This window comes from Hyaena hyaena, unplaced genomic scaffold (assembly GCF_003009895.1).
Source record: "Hyaena hyaena isolate Hyena2069 unplaced genomic scaffold, ASM300989v1 scaffold_271, whole genome shotgun sequence".
In the NCBI taxonomy this organism is placed as follows: Eukaryota; Metazoa; Chordata; class Mammalia; order Carnivora; family Hyaenidae; genus Hyaena; species Hyaena hyaena.
The window spans coordinates 1226017-1243640 of NW_024080902.1; the positions used below are offsets into that span (position 1 = coordinate 1226017).

General features: G+C 38.0%; 1 protein-coding gene across 1 annotated transcript in view; it reads left to right on the forward strand.

Annotated features, from left to right (window-relative positions):
• The window catches only part of COL19A1 (collagen type XIX alpha 1 chain), a 329204-nt gene that overhangs the window by 224844 nt on the left and 86736 nt on the right, over positions 1 to 17624 (forward strand). The gene's annotated exons all lie outside the window — the stretch shown is intronic.

Sequence of the window (17624 nt, forward strand, 5' to 3'; positions counted from 1 at the left end):
CAGCCGGGCGGGCAGGCCACACACTCTGAGACCCGGTGCACTAGGCCAGCACTGTCAGGTCAGGCCCTGGCAGGGTCCTGGTGAACCTTACAGGAAGCTACGAAAATTCATGAGGAGTTCTAAGTGGGGAATCCTGTGACCAGATTTCATTGATAGGTCCCTTTGAGGGATCAGGCGTGGCAGGTTTGGGTTGGTGAGCTTCCACAAGATTCACTGTGGCTATCATAATATTTACTATTTTTAAATTATCAGCAGAATTTTTTTTTATCTCTGTTAGGATGTCCCATGGAGCTATTTGTATTTTATTACAATTTATATATAGCTTGAGAGATATCCCCATTTATTTATGGACATATTTAGATCAAGATGTTGTTTTTCATTTATTTGTCATTAACAACATTGTGCCCTATGTGAAATGAGCTCTCCTTCACAGCAGGAAGGAAGGTAATAGAGAAAGAAGGAAAGGTTGGTCAAGACTAAAATGTTTCTAATTGGGGTTAGGAGATGGTGTATGACTCACCCTAGTGGCTTGTACGTGAGGCTTCTAAAGCACGTGTTAGAATTTCTCATGACAATGTGAAAAATTTTTTAAATATTAATTTTATCTCTCTTATCAACAATAAGCAAATACTATGTAATATTCCTCACGTGCACACCTAGTAGGCAATTTTAGCATATATATGTGAGCAATTAGGCTTTAGAAAAGTTAGGCAGGAAAAACTACTCTGATCAGTTTGATTGTCTAAAAAGAACCACAGAGGCATGGATCCTTTGATAACAAGCATACTTTGCTCAGTTTCTTCAAGAAAATGTTTTTCCCTTCGGGGTTTGAGAGATGTTCCCAAAATCAAAGGTAGTGTTGGTATTTAAAGGAATGTCAATGAAGATTTAAAAAAATAGAACTGAGAAAAATCTCTAATGGCCTGAAGCAACTCAAATAATTAAAACATTTTACCAGTCCTTCTACTTGCAATTTTTTGTTTTGAAGCCAAATTTGTATTTTCTCACTTTCTTAAGAAGCATTTGTACCAGAAAGATAAGTTGTTTACAAAGAATAATTTCCCACAACTTTCCATTCAGCATATAAAGGGCAACCATTTTTGCCCTCAAAGAGTATATTTCCTAGGGGAAAAAAACTGTAATAATGGAATATTTACTATAAGTAGATCTGTTGAACTACTGTTATTAAATTGTGTTTATGAATTAGTGTTTCATCAAAGTCATATATATTGCTCCAATTTAGTTCCCCAATTTTAAAGTAATTGTTACTCTCTTTGGGGAAGATTTAGTTGAAATTTACACACATGTAATCTGCCTATAATAAAATTATTCTTAATCAAAATGCTTGTCATTGAGGAGCAGCTAAACTGGTTAACAGAGCTAGCCACAAGAGGAATATTTTTTTAGTAAAATTAGTCCAATTTTCTGTGGATAGGCAGAGCCGATCTTACCTATACAAAGGAAAAGTTCTCAAATTCCCACAAGTAACTTCCACCATCTTGTTTTCAATGACTACTACTCATTGGAAGCAAACCATTAAGTAGACATGTCTTAGATTGATAATATCTGCAAATATACTATGCTTGAGAGCAGTTTTTCAGAGAAGCATGAGAGCATTAAGTATCTCCTGAAGGACATAACACTCTCTCCTGAGGAAACAGGTTCAAAAAAGAGGGATGGATCAGGAGAGTTTATTATATCACACTTGCTCTGCATTAGGTACTCCACTGCCAATGCCATATATAATCCTCACAACTATGGTGAGATGTAGAAACTGTCCCATTTTATAATAGGATAAAGGATGCTTAGAAATATCCAGTAATGTAGCCAACATCACACAAGACTAAGTGGGGGAGCCAGAAGTGAAACCCAGGAGCTGGTATCTAAACCCTCCTTTATTTCACTGGATCACAGACGTGAAAGACAACCTTCTAGTTTACACTTTGACTAGGATCAGCTTTACTTAAACTTTATACCCAGAACATGGTTTGATTTTCTTCTGGTAATTCACAGTACTACAGTGCCTCAGGACAGCAGGATAGTATAAGAAGATAGTGACGAACCTAGCCCTTCTCACTAGTGTGTCCTCAGGCAATTCACTTACCATTTCCATGTCTCAGTTTCCTTTTCTGTAAATTTGAATGATGGCACCTGCCTCATCAACTTCTCACAGTTGCTCGAAGAAAAGCAGTGCTATATATGTGAAGATCTTTCTTGTAAATGAAAAGCTCTAGCTATGTGTAACTGAGATCCATTCCTATTATACTGAATATCCATTCACACCTATAGTATTGTAGATTGAAGAGATTATCTTTTTTTAAAATTGTTTTTTTTTTTAACATTTATTCATTTTTGAGAGACAGAGACAGAGTGTAAGCAGGGGAGGGGCAGAGAGAGAGGGAGACACAGAATCAGAAGCAGGCTCCAGGCTCTGAGCTGTCAGCACAGAGCAGGGCTCAAACTCACAAACCACGAGATCATGACCTGAGCCAAAGTCAGACACTTAACAGACGGAGCCACCCAGGCACCCCTGAAGAGATTATATTGAATCTGCAATTGAACCAACACATTTTTCCTTTTTACAAATTTCCCAAAATCCAGTTTACAAAAATGTGAATTTCTTTCACTGACTTGCTAAGATAAAAGATTGTGTGCTCTGCATACATATGGAATGCTTATTCTGCATATGTAAAAATACTCATAAATAGATAGATATGAAAGTTACTCACAGTCAGGCAATAGTAACAACAGGGTCTAAGTATTCAGTGGTGTTTTTTCCTTTCTGATTTACAGCCTCTTCTTTGCTGGTGGGACTTGTTCATCCATGATCTGAGTTGTTGCATTTTATTAGTCATGATGTTCTCTAAGTCTCAATTACTATCCCTCACACTCTAATAAAAATTTCTCATATTCTTTAAAGTCTGTTATCTGCATAGCATAAGCAGTGGAAAATAGTGGCCTTGTGTTATGATAATGAGACTTGGAAAGTCACAAGACTTGAAATGCCTTCATTTTTTCAAAGTATTCTGGTTTTTAGTTCCTTTAGAAAAGAGAGGAAAGCAGCTGGAAATGAGGCGGAGCAGGAGGGAAAGCAGGAGAATTTAACTAATGAGCCATTAAAGGAAGTATGTATTAGCCCACCCATTTGACATTAACTTTGCTTCTCATTCATCATAACTGTAAAAGTGTTTATTAAAAACCACATTAATTTTAAAATGTGTTATTATTTCTTTCTGTTACAGGCAGGGCTCTTCATTCCCTTTCATTTTTTTTCCTGCCATTGTTTTTGTGCATTGTTTCATTATTGCAGTATGAGAATTGAGCAGTGGGCTCAAATATGTCACATTTCAGTGCATAGCAATTTATGTTGAAAACAGAAATTCAGGGAATTTGTAACGTGGGGCAGCAGCTCCCTCTACTGTTTCTGCTAGAAAAGCTCTAAGCAAAGAAAGGCACTTCATAGCCCTTAAAGGATGTCCAAGCTATGGAATTTTTTGTGTTTGAGGCTTTAATATAAATCTACATCATTTTCAAAATTACTTTAAAGTATTTATTTTGCAATTTATGCTTATCCTAGACTTTAAATACAAATGCTATTTTATCCATATTTTCAATATGAACTTGACACTCTTGAAGTGAAAACCCTTAGCTCGTGGATATTTAAAATGTCCATCTATTGTAAAATGCTGATTAAATCACTCTACAGTGATCATTTTGTGGAAGCTGACTTCAATGAAATTCATGCTTCTTTTGTAAAACAATATGATTTAAAACAAATACAACCATGTTATTTCTGTTTTACTTTTAAACTTCAGCATAGAAGAAATTCTTTTACCTTGAAAGCATGGGTCATTGCATAGTTTGAAGGTTATGATTATACCAACTTATACAGAGTTAGAAGTGCAAATTAGGGTGTAATATTTAATTCATTTACTTAACAAATACTTACTGATCATCTATCATGTTTGAGTCACTATTATAAATATTGAGCATACAGTAGTTTAAAAAAAATACATAGTAGGGCTCCTGGGTGGCTCAGTAGATTAAACATCCAACTTTGGCTCAGTGCATGATCTCATAGTTCGTGAGTTCGAGTCCCACATCAGGCTCTGTGCTGACAGCTCAGAGCCTAGAGCCTGTTTTGGATTCTGTCTCCTTCTCTCTGCCCCTCCCCCACTTGCACTCTGTCTCTCTCTATCTCAAAAATAAATAAACATTTAAAAATTAATAAAAAAAATACATAGCAGCAAACCAACAAGCTGCAGAAAAGCTCTCCCTTCAGTAAGTTACACTCTGTTGTGTGTTGGGGGTAGCTATGGTTAACAAGCAAGTCAACAGATAGACAAAACCATTGCAGTTTAGTATGAGGTGATACAGGGGAACAAACTGGGCAATATGAGAGCGATTTGGGAGAAAATTGTTATTCTAGTTAAAATGGTCAAGGTGTCATCTCTGAGCATTTAGATGATGTTACTTGAGAAGAAGTATCCCATTTGAGGGTCAGAGCAAGAGCTATCCAACTAGAAAGATCAGGAGTTCAAAGGTGGGAGAGAGCTTGATGTATTTAATAAAAATAAAGGAGTTAAAAGAAGAATAGTGCCAGAAAAGGTTTTGGAGCTGAATGACTTTTAGCATATAGGGCCTTGTGAGGGTAGAAGCAGGTAGGTGGGATAGAAGTAGTCATGAGAGTCAAGGAAAATAGTCAACCAGTAACATCTCCCTTTTGTAAGTCTTGGAATGTGCAGATTTATTTGAGGTGATGATATTATTATTTGAATCTGATAAAATTACCTTTCCTACTGATAATTCTAGAGGTAGCATCATTTTTAGCACATCATTTTTAGTCGTTGCATAGCCTGGGAACAGAGTTGTTTGCTGAGAAAACACAAGAAAACTGACCAACTTCACAGTAGCCCATTTAATTTCAGTCTTGCCTGAATCCAGTAGATATCATATTTTTCATTAAAGATAGAGACTTTCTTTGCATTCAAGTCAGTCTTTCTTTTTCTCCACAGCTAGACCTGATGCTTTTTTTTATGGTAGTTTTTGGTTTGAGGCAGATGAGTAATCACAGCAATGAAAATATATGCCCTCAAAACATCATGTTCCTAATGGCTTTCTGCACCTGTATCCCATTATCCATCACTACCCCCAATATTTATATCTTCCATCTCCAACTTTATTATGTACCAAGAACTCAAGGTGCAAGGTTATTGTTTTCATCATATAGCAAGACCCACCTCTAAAATGTATCAGTACCCCAAATTCTGGACTACTGAATAAAGTGGGTGATAAGAAATATCTGATTTAAAACATTTGATTTCTGGTTAAAACATTCTATACATAACTATATACATTTTGAGGCTCATCATGTCTAAATGGGAATCCAGTTCATATTCTTAACATCCCTTTAAGAAACCTTGAACTGATCAGGGTTTTATCATGTGTCTCAGTTTTCCTTTCAGCAAAGAACCTCAGTCTCTTTAGTCTATTAAATGGCTAAAGGCCATGTACTATAATGATAATCTCTTCAGAGAAAATGAACCTAACCACTTATTTTAGTCAATGGGAATAGTAATTTCACTTCTTAATAAAAATAAAATGACTTCCTCAGATTTAAAAATAAAGACACATAACACCTATAAAATGGAGACAGACATGGCCAGTTAATCATTTTTATTACCACTTGTCCCCCATGGGGTCATGGTCCCAGACAAAACAGCTGTTGCCACATTGCTGGAATTCCAATGTCACCTTGTATGGCCACAGATTACATAGACTTGCATGTGAGGCAGCTGGGGGTTTCAGGTTGAGAATTTGAAAACTAGCACTTGGGTTCAATCCCCCAATTACTTCTTTTTTTCTGTCCATATCAACAGCAGCAGTAGGATATTATTAGACACTTCCTGACTTCCTAAGTTTTTTACCAATGACACCTACACTCTGGAAGAAAAGGATTTTATCTACTTATAGCCACTGCCTTTTCTCATCTTGGATCATGTTATTGAAACCAATTATTAAGACTTCTGAATTGACAGGCTTTATGTATTGCAATGGTGGGACAAAATACATGATATCCTTGATATATGGTCACTACACTGGCTATTAGTTGGGCCAGTACATGGATTAGGCACCATTTCTTTGTGGTGGATAAAAAGTAAGGTTTTAATAAATCTGATTGTCTATTGAGAAATAATTCAAAATGGGAGGCTTGTTTCCTGAATAATCTTATAGTTTGTATTTGATGATATCCTTTCCAAAAATCATCTCCATAAAGTTCTTTAATTTTACCTCTGTATAACTCTGTGAGGTAGGCAAAAAAGATTATCTCCATTATAACAATAAAACTCTAGGCCTTGGGAAATAGGGGCTTACCTAACTCCATGCAGTCAGTTTTCTCTGCACAGCTACTACCAGTAGAAAACTGTTTGGATCAACTGTGATTAGAGAAGCAACAAATTTTCATTATTTATCTGGGGGACCTGAAACCTGAAAGGAAATAGAAAATCAGACTTGAAGGACCCTCAGCTATATCTGTAATTTCATTAAAAAGTAAAAAGATCTAAAGCAAATTCAGCAAATGGTTAGGATTTGATGACATTGGATTGTGAATTAAAGGGAATTTATCAGATTATTTTCTATATTTTTCAGCACACTTCAAATATCTCAGGTTTATTGTAAGAAATAGGAAAACCATCCTATGGGCTAGGTTAATGTCAGGGTAATATCACCAGTAACTTCCCTGGCCTCAAGTGTCAGCATCTCCTCTTTTGCCTGAAATCCTTTGGAGGCGCTGTTTTAAAAATAAAATCAAGGTTTTTTTTCCCTAGAACTTCACTGAATGTACCCTTTGTAACCATGGGGTTCAGTTAAGCCAAAAATCATCATTTGCAGATTTATCATTACTACAACCCATATATCAGAGAGAAATCCGTGATGTCACACATTTGAGTTGAAATTAGAGACTACAGTCATGCCAAAATGGAACCTACAGATAGTTCATTGTGCTTCAGACTATCCAGAATGTCCCCAACTATTCGAATTTTGCACAACCTCTTGGCCTCTGTGTAACTTGGCAGTGTAGAAGCCAGTGCCATCAGCCTGGTTATCTTAAGTCCCAGCAGTTAGCCTTGGAAATCACATTTTCTCTGCACAGGAAGTGTTGTCATTTTACCAGCATTTTTAAAGAGAGTAAATGTTATCACTTAATTACAGTAAACGAAAACTCAAAGCATTGATAGGTGCAGGCTGTGTACGCCAGCTTCCTTTCTGGTTTGGGGGCATACAGGGAGACTCCTGAGGTCACACAAAGGGGTGGAGGCACACTTGTTCTCCAGATGTGGTTTTCGTTGGTGGTGAGCTTTGGGGGACGCTACTGGATATAAATAATTTGTTTCACACACCTCCATTCTTACTAGTTTTCATACCCCTGTGGTTTTTATCACCTTGCACTGGGTCAGTGATGTTGTTCCTGTGGGGTGGCAAGCCACTTTCAAGATTCCTGCTGCTCCTGATATTGCAGGGAGCTGACAAATGATATTTTTCCTTTTGCAGGACATACTGTGGAGAGATGAGTATGAAGCATTTTATGGATGGATAAGCAGAATAGCAGTGTTAGGGGAGGAATCATTATTTTTCTAACCATCATGCCACGCAAATCAGTCAAAAATGTTCCATACTGTCAACAATGCAGCGGGCTTTATATCAATTAGATTGATTTGTTTCACGGTATCAAGAAAAATAAGCTCTTTTGAAAATGATTTTTGTCTCCCTTGGAAAATAAAGTGTTAAAAACTTATGAGCTTCATAGCATAATTTAGAAAATCTGCTTTTATGAAATGGGTTAATTATACCCATTGAGCGCATTCACTGTCACAGTCTCACCCTCCCACTCTTGTTCCAAAATGACAAGTAAAACCAGGACTGTGCAATTTTGGAAAACAATCAGGTCACATATTGAGTATTTTGCTTATTCATACAACCATAAACTGCCTATGCTTGAGTTCCCTCAATTACACAGCTCAGTATGCAGGCCAGAAGAGACAAGCCCAGCTCAAGTGAGCACTTCCTGGAATACACAGAGGAATGAGTTTGAAAAATGTCCAAAGTGGCAGATGTGAAAAATTCCCATTCAAGATCCAGAAGCTGCTTTTGCTGCAATTCCTCACCTGTTAATCACACTGCCTCTGAACTTCTGAACCAGGGATGCCACAATAGCTTAGATTGAGACACTTAAGAGCTATTGATCTTTCAAAGTATGGTGTAGGTATCTGCCACTGTGGTGAGGGAAACGGCTGAGGCAAGAGATCATGGATCACAGTGTTGTTCAGAATTTCCAGAGATTCACCAAGAATGAACGTGTGGCTGCTGGCTTCTAACAGAAGTATTACTTTTATTAGAGGAGGTCCCCAAAAGATATCCTTGATGAAGTGTATTGTTTTCACTTAAATCCTTTAGATTTCGAGAATGCTAATAATGCTCTTCCACGATAAATACAATAGTGCTATTGTAGTTCTTATTTGAAGGGTATTTCAGTTTTCTCTACTAAGTGTGACAACTTTCCCATGACTGTTCTCCAGTGCAATTTCACGCTCATAAGAATTTCAGCCTATCAAAATCATTCCCAAGCAGTATTACTGTCCTGGTTGGTCTTTTTTCCACTAACTACAACCATTTTTTATTTTTCCTTTTCTTCTATCATCTCATGAATACTAGGACTCTTTACCCCTCATTTGGTATTGTTTGAATTTCAAAAGTTATTTAAGGAGTGCCTAGATGGCTCGGTGCTTAAGCTTCTGACTGGATTTCAGTTCAGGTCGTGATCTCCATTTCAGCTCAGGACATGATCTCATCGTTCTTGAGATTGAGCCTCCAGTCGCTGTCAGGCTCTGACTCTCTTGGGACTCTCTCTCTCCCTCTTTATCTGCCCCTCCCCTGCTCACACTTATGCTCTTCTAAAATAAATAAATAAGCCTTAAAAAAAAGTTACTTAAGATGCTGATTACCATTACCAACTCGCACCCCCGCCCAGAAATCACCCTCTCTTTCTCTCTCTCTAATCTAAGCCCTCCGTGATTTTAATTTTTCTTAATGTTTTATTTATTTCTGAGAGAGAGAGACAGAGAGGCAGTGTGAGCAGGGGAGGGTCAGAGAGAGAGGGAGACACAGAATCTGAAGACAAGCTCCAGGCTCTGAGCTAGCTGCCAGCACAGAGCCCAACTGGGGCTCAAACTCACAAACCATGAGATCATGACCTGAGCCAAAGTCAGACGCTTAACCGACTGAGCCACCCAGGCGCCCCAGCCCTCCATGATTTTAACAGTTCTTGTGTCTGCATGTGGTTCCTCTCCTCCTTACCCTTCTTCCAGTCTGGTCACTTTCCTCTTGATGTCTTCTTGTCATCCAGATCTTTGAAAATGTGTGTCTACAGCATCTCAGAGTTCTGTTTGCTTGGTGCTTACTGATTCTGTATCTCATTAAGGGATTTTGTGATGTTTTATCATTGAAATCCCTACTTGATTCTTTTAACCAGCTTTAAGATAATTGATACTTATTTTCCTATTTGGCGTCCCTCTCACTGTGAAACAGATAAACAGTTAAAATATCAAAGCTATGAGGTCAGGGTGACCTGGAGCCTGCTCTTATCTCCTAGGTGTGTGATCTTGGGTTAGATAATTAACTTTTCGCATATGTAAAATAAGGATAATGCCTGTCTCACTGGATTGTTGTAAGAACAAAATGCAATAATATGTGTACCAGCCACACAGTTACTACTTTCAAAGCATAACTATTTTTATTGATTAGCATTATTATTATTAGTTCATTTTCTCTTTCTCTGCCATCTGATTATTATTTCATCTTTCTTTCCCTGGATATCGCCCAGCTCCTACCATTTCTGAAGTGAAAGTGTTGATACTTTCCCCAATTCATGCATTATCATTCTCATGTAATGTTTTCTTCTATCTGCTTTGCTCCTCTCCTATTTTTCTCTGTTCAGGTCTTTACAGAGTAAACTTCATTTAAGAATGTTAACCTAAGTATAGTCACTGACATATTCATCATCCAGAAAAAAAACTCAGTATATTCAATATTCAATGGGGATGAAAACATCTATTTAAGGATGAGGACACTTTCAATTTCATGATTGTGTCTTTTTGTGTATTGGCCAAACAAATGATATATATCCTGCTTAGCATGAAACAAGAGTTTTACCTAGGCTTATTCTCACTGAGTCATCACCTCTTATAATCAAAGTTAACCCTAACTCTTAATCCAAGAGAAGTAACTCCATTTCTCAGAGCCATGTGTCAGAAACCATGTGCCCTGGACTGATAGTGGTATAACCAAAGAATTGGCCTTCAGGACCTTCATCCTCCCTTTTCTGCCCTCCTTTTCATGGTGCTGTCTTCTCCTGTGCCTACTCTCCAGGTACTGTCCCCTCACTCCTCCCCTACTCTGCCCCATTCAACATGCTCTCAAGAAATATTTAACAAATGATTCATAAGAATATGTTAGAATGGAACAACTCTTAGACTTGGTTCTACCATTTGCTAATTGTGTGATATAGAGGGAAATCTCTCAGTTTTTTCATCTTATGAAAAAATAATAATACCCACTTCAGTTATAAAAATCAAATAAGATAGTGTGTTTTGCAACCACATTACCCTGCCATCCAAGAAAATACATGAAAACAAATTTAGAATTATACAGAGTTGGGGGTGCCTGGGTGGCTCAATCTGTTAAGCATCTGGCTCTGGGTTTCAGGGCATGTCACGATCTCACAGTTTGTGAGTTTGAGCCCTGTGTCAGGCTGTACTGATAGTGCAGAGCCTGTTTGGTATTCCCTCTCTCCTCTCTGCCCCTGCCCTGCTCATGATCTCTTAATCTCTCTCTCTCTCTCAAAACAAATAAATACACTTTAAAAGTAGAATTATAAACAGTTGGATATATATGAAACATTAGGATTATGTCTCCCAGAAACATTTGCATTTGAGCTGGTGATAAAATCCAAGAAAAGTAAATCAAACTTTCAGGGGAACCTGGGTGGCCCAGTTGGTTAAGTGTCCAACTCTGGATTAGGTCATGATCTCACAGCTTGTGAGTTTGAGCCCTGCTGTGCGGATAGTTCAGAGCCTGGAGCCTGCTTCAGATTCTGTGTCTCCTCTCTCTGCCCCTCCCCCACTCACCCTTTGTCTCTCTCTCTCAAAAATAAATACTAAAACATTTTTTAATAAAATAAATCGAACTTTCTCTATGAAGTTTTAGGCATAAACCAGAAGAAGGTGACATATTTTCACAATAAGAGCTCCTCTCCAGGACCTTGAATTTTACCTACTACATACTGTCTGGCTACATTCCCATTATAATCCCAAAGAAGAGAACTTGAGGTATCTATGTTGAAATGTAAGCATATTATTAACACTCAATGAATCTTCTCCTGGCTTCAGAAACCATTATTTTGTAATTTGAGAGTTTTCGATAATTTTGAGGGGTGGGGGCTGGGAGTATTGCTATTTCCTTAGTCACTAAATTTGTAGCAGAAACATAGCATTCTCAGAAAACTAATCCATTATAAAATTACAACTGTGTAACTTACATAATTAAATCCTGAGAGACAGTGAAAAAAATTTCATTTAGAGCAAATATTTAAGGTAAATAAAAGGTTCTGTGTTTAAAAGAAAGAGGAATTGATTTCCCAAATATTTTCTATCTAAAGAGTATTATTGATTTTTCTCTCAGAGTTAGAATACAACTTTCTATGTTGTAATTTGGGTCAAAAATCCATCCATAACTTTTTTTCTACTTAACTAGAGCTCACTGCAGCTTTGTTTTCAATTATTTAGCCAGATTCTTAGATTAATCTAAATCTGTTGGCCCTGTCTTCTAGGAGTTTGGAAGCAGCAGACTTCTGCTAGTTTCACTACCATTTCTGAAACCAAAACCGACAAGCAAGAAGTTGGCTTTCCCCTCAAATTTTTTCTTGTAGAAATAACGATTCTTTTTTTGTATCTTCTTAAAATTTTACTTGAGAGAGAAAGTGCATGCACGCACAGAGAAGGGGCAGAGGGAGGGGGAGAGAGGGAATCTTAAACAGGCTCCACACTCAGAATGGTTCCCAACGTGAGGCTTGATTCCAGGACCCTGGGATCATTCCTGAACCAAAATCAAGTCAGGCACTCACCCGACTGAGACACCCAGGCACCTCTCTTGTAGAAATAATAATTCTACTGAATTAGGTAAACCTCGGTGGAGAGGGGAAAGGTATTATATATCACACCCTGAGCTATAATCAGATTTAAAAAAAGATTAAAATTCTCTGTTTCACTCCAACTGGAAAGACAGAGATACCCAAGCCCACATAATCAGTATAAATATGCTTTACATATACTAAGCTATGTGTGATATTATAGATGGAACTATATAAGAGAAACCATTAGCTTTTTAGCAACTACTATATATTAAAATATGCTTCATCTTACCATTCCTATGAATGATTTTAGGCTTCTTAATGATATATTTTTTTAAACCAAGGAGAAAATAATTACTGTTTTCTGATTTTTCTACCAGCCATTAGAAACTGAAAATTTTTCTTGAAAATTAGCCCCAATGACTTTCAATAACAAACCTTCTATCTGTTCTTACTGCAAAGCTATATTTTAGCATGTTTTGAAGCGAGTTGATTAGTACAACTTTCTTCACAGAGGTTTTGGTATTTCAAAGATTGTAACTGAAATTAATTGGAAACCCACAGGGCCAGAAGGCAGTTGTATATAATCTGAATATATATATTTGTGAATCGTGAAAGGAGTCCCTAATAAAAGATTGAACAGCGATGATGCATGAAGATAAGTGGCACCCAGATGGCTCAAGAAGGCTTAGTCAGCAGTCAGGAAAAACTAAGGGATGCCTTTAGAGAAAAGGAAAAAAGGGAAATGGTTCAGGAGGGAGGAGTGGAGAGGAGGCAGAGTAACTATGGAATCATGGAGATTTTGATTCAGAATACTAGGATGTGATAAAGCTGAATCAAAAGGTCCTAGCCCTGACTTGCATAGAGAGTTCACACCAGAGACCAGAGAAGAGGAGGCCGTGGGGGGTGGAGGGGGGGCACAAAAGTAGAGTTCTTTGAGCTCTGTGTACTATATGAACTGAAAAGTAAAAGTACAGCCAAGACCAAGACTGAAGAGTGTGGTCTTTAACACAGTACTCTTCCTGTCTTTTAAACTTTGGGCTTCTGTAGCCAAAACTGAAATCAACAAAAGTGATGATAATGCAAATAGCTCATCATTTTCACACTATGCATTTGATGACACTGGTGTCAGACATCATGATGCTTCATAATACATCTCTGTTTTCCACCTCTAGCAAGATTTTAGTAAACAAAACAAAATAAAACTCTAAATGGTATAAACTATTGCTGAGAGTATATACTCCCAAACTGAATGCAGCATCAATTCACTTCACACCAGGTATGGTTCTTTGCAATAGGAAACATCAGGATCTCTACCCATACCAGGTTTATAGACCTCTCAGATAATTACACAAGAGCCCAGTTGGGTTCTGAACAAGTGTATCTCCTTGGAGCTCATGAGCACTTTAAAGATGCTTTGTAATTGTATACTCATCACATTAACCAAGATGTCCTATGTCTCCCAACCCAATACAGGTAGAGTGAAGCAGAGCTGCCTAAAAGATAGACAGACATCGTATAGGTGTGATTTCTGTGTGTCTACATGTACGCCACTATCATGAGCAAGATATTGGGACATTTTTCTTTCCATAATCCTTCAACTGTTTTTCCTAGTGGAGTTGCTGAGAGTGTTAGCTAAGGCTAATGTGCCCTCCATAGCTAGCCTCCATTCTCCACTGGGCCTGGGTCATCTAAGCAACTCCTTGATGAGTCCTCATAAATACAGACCTCAGAGAAATTGACCTCTCAAGTGCCCTGAAGCATCTACTAACACCATGTGGTGCCAGGAGAACTGTCACTTACCATAAGTCTTTAACTTCTTCCTCAGAGTTGATTGATAGTCTGTAAGACTGAGAGCTCTTACTAAACTTGGAAACCAACGGCTTGTTGGATCTTCACCAGCCATGCATTGTACCAGAATAGAAAATAGGAAAATAGCATATCTCTTGGGGATGTGGCTCCAGAACAGCCAATTCCAAGACATCAGGGTTTCTATTGGTCTTCCAAAGTAAACAGAGAGTTGCTCTCCACATTTATATGCATAGTGTTTTTCTGTGGTCACTATCCCCACATTGAGGTGGGTTTTTTTTTTTTTTTTTGCCAGTTTCAGAACAACCCAGTTAGATGTTGCCATTTGACTGCAGTCAGGGCAGAGGTAGACTGCCTGAGGACTCTATGCTGGAGTCTTCTTTCAGTCACCTCAAGGTTTCTTTAGCCCTCAGGGAGAATTTGTGTAAAGTATTGCCTTCAGCGTAGACTGTTAGCTGTAAATCTCTGTTACATTAAACCTGGAATCTGTGATACCCAGTGTATCCTACTGACTAAAAGAACAAGAAAGAAAATGTCACCATAAATGCTCATCAGCAGATAAGGTAGTAGAGCCTAAAACTTTAGGTTGACCACATTTGGAGCACTACTTTGTGGATATGACATTTTATGGCAAGAATACAACATATATAAATGTGGAAGCAACTTTTATAGGCTAATTAATCCTGTGTATATCTGAATTATATTGTTCAAACTTTTCTATGGGCCAGAGTCTCTGTTCAATGAGTTGTGCTCTTGATTTTGTTTTAAGAGGGAGGAGCAGTGTGGAGCCCTCCTGCCTTGCCCCTAGTGGTGTGCTCAACAGCAAGATCAGGATCCTGGATAAGGAATATGTTCTGGGTTTATGTAATACAGCTATACACTGTGAGGAGATAGCCAGGCTGTAAAAGATCATACCTAATTCTCATCCATTTTTTTCTTTTCTTTTTTAAAAATTTTTAATGTCTATTTATTTTTGAGACACACACACACACACACACACACACACACACACGGAGCATGAGTGGGAGAGGGTCAGAGAGAGAGGGAAACACAGAATCCAAGCAGGCTCCAGGCTCTGAGCTTTTAGTGCAGAGCCCAGTGCAAGGCTCAAACGAACTGCAAGATCATGACCTGAGCCAAAGTCGGACGCTTATCCCACCGGGCCACCCAGGTGTCCCCTCACCCAATTTTTTTCATCCTATTATTTTTACTATTCTCATCCATGCTGCTACCTGTTCTGTGCCATGTAACCCCTACCATGCAATCCGCTCTCCTATTTTTCCTTCCTTATTTTTGTCTTCTAGAGCCCCCCTTTTTTAATTAATGTTTTTTATTTTTTTCTGATAGAGACAGCATGAGCAGGAAAGGGTCAGAGAAAGAGGGAGACACAGAATCCGAAACAGGCTCCAGGCTCTGAGCTAGCGGTCCGCACAGAGCCCGATGGGGGGCTCGAACCCACTGACTGTGAGATAATGACCTGAGCCGAAGTCGGATGCTTAACCAACTGAGCCATCCAGGCGCCCCTAGAGCCTCCTTTTTGAAGGCCCCTACTTCTTATATCCTTTGACTACCCCCTCTCCCAACCTCTACAAACAAAGATCAGATGCATTTTGATAATACCTGTGGGTTGAGAGGAATTTGGGGGAATATTTAAGCATAATATCCCTACCATCGGTTGCAAGAATGTATCAAGATAGATGGGAGATGCAAAGAATAGTTAGAGGGGCCTCCTTCATCTAAATAGTGGGACTATATCTAAAAACAAAGTGCTTCTGTCTTCCCCTCCTGCACTAATCACAGTGCGGGCTCATGAGAAGTGCTAAGTACAAGTTCTGTTGATTTTTTTTTTTCCTATTTCAATTTATTAAGTAGAACGTAGAAGAGTGATCACCCATGTACTCTGGGGCCCAATCAACATAATAAAAAAATTACTACCAAAATTATTTTAGACTGAGAGTCCGCTTTCAAGTTAAGATAGGTGAGTAGATGAGAGCTGAGTTTGGGTCCAGCTGCCTATGTTAAATATAAAGCCCTGTCACTTAGCAGTGATGTGACCTTGGGCTAGTTAACAATTTCTAACCCTCATTTCCTATATCCGGAAATAATGATGGTATGTACCTTTCAGTGTCACTGTAGGGATTAAATGAGTTAATGCACATAAAATATCTGGTATAATGCCTGGCCCAGAGTAAGTCCTATATCAATGTTTACTATTCTTATTTGATGGATTCTTCTGCTCCATTTGAGAGACTGTATTATTCTCCTATATTTGGGATCCCTAATTATTAATACATTCAACTAGGATGAATGTGTATGAAGCTAAATTTACCCATCACACCACTGATCTTTGATTTAATTGTCCATATTATCAACATACATTCACCATTCACCAAATGCCTACTATGCATTTGCCTATACGTTACCAGTTGATGCTACTACATATGCTAGCTCACATTTCTCCTTGCCTCATTATATTGCTGCAGAAGGATCAATGTGTAAAGAATCTCATGTTTCCTGATTTTCAAGAATGAGTGTTTAGTTTGCATCTTGTAGGCTAGAAACTTCTTTACAACTCTCAACCCAATTTCCCCTTCCCTCATTATTTCATCTAACTGACCTAGAATACACAAAGCTGGCTGATAGAAAAAGAATGTGAAAAAAATATAGTGCCATGAGAATTCTTTTCTGACATTAGCTCTGTTTTTATTTCAGCAAGGTAACAGCATCGTTTGTCTTTCCAATCATACTCAGCTCCGTTACTCGTGAGGCCTATTATTTTCTCAAGAGTTATATCAACCTGCTTCCAGACATCCATCATTACATCTTTGTGTCCTCTGCATTTAGTGACACAATACAAAGGTTCCACATTAGAAGAGACCTTCAGACACAGCTGTTCATAAGGAGTACCAGTCATAAATGTTAACTGATGTTAATTTTTTTAATATACTTAAGGTGTTACCTCTATCAGTGAGTACAGCTAGTAATTGTTCCTTAAGGTTTACTTCACTTTTCTAAGTTTTTATTCCTTTTTAAAGAAAATAATTTTTGTACAGCAGTGGTGTTTGATTTGCTCAGTCTTAATCTTTCTTTCTGTTATCTTCTGAGGTAAAATGTAAAGAACTTTGCTTCTGTAATATTTTCTCTCCTCTGAGGAGTTTTCAAGGTCTAAATGAAATATGCAGTCTCTTTTTTGACATTGCTGACTCTCTCTTGGCTTGAACCACTTGATTTAAAATAATGCTAAGCTTTGTATTTTCTTATGGCCCTCTCTCCCCAAAATGTAATCCCTGAAAACTCAGAGACTCTTCTTTTTTTCTCTATCAGGAATTTTTAGGGACAGACAGATGTCTTCTTCCCCATCTACCCAAACCTCAGCACAGTGCTTAGTGAACATTCCATGTCAGCTGAAAACTACAAGCATTTCAATGTCTTAAGTCTGAGGTTTTTGAACAGACCTCTTTTTTCTGGCCTGAATGTCCACGTGCAGCCATTTTTACTCCGCTAATTCAGAAGAATAAAGTAATAGAAAAAATATTTTCCCCCTGTTTTCTAAGTTAACACACGGGCACCCAATTTTATAATATATTGATCAAAGCCCCTTGAAAAGTGTCAAAAATAAACTGAAGCT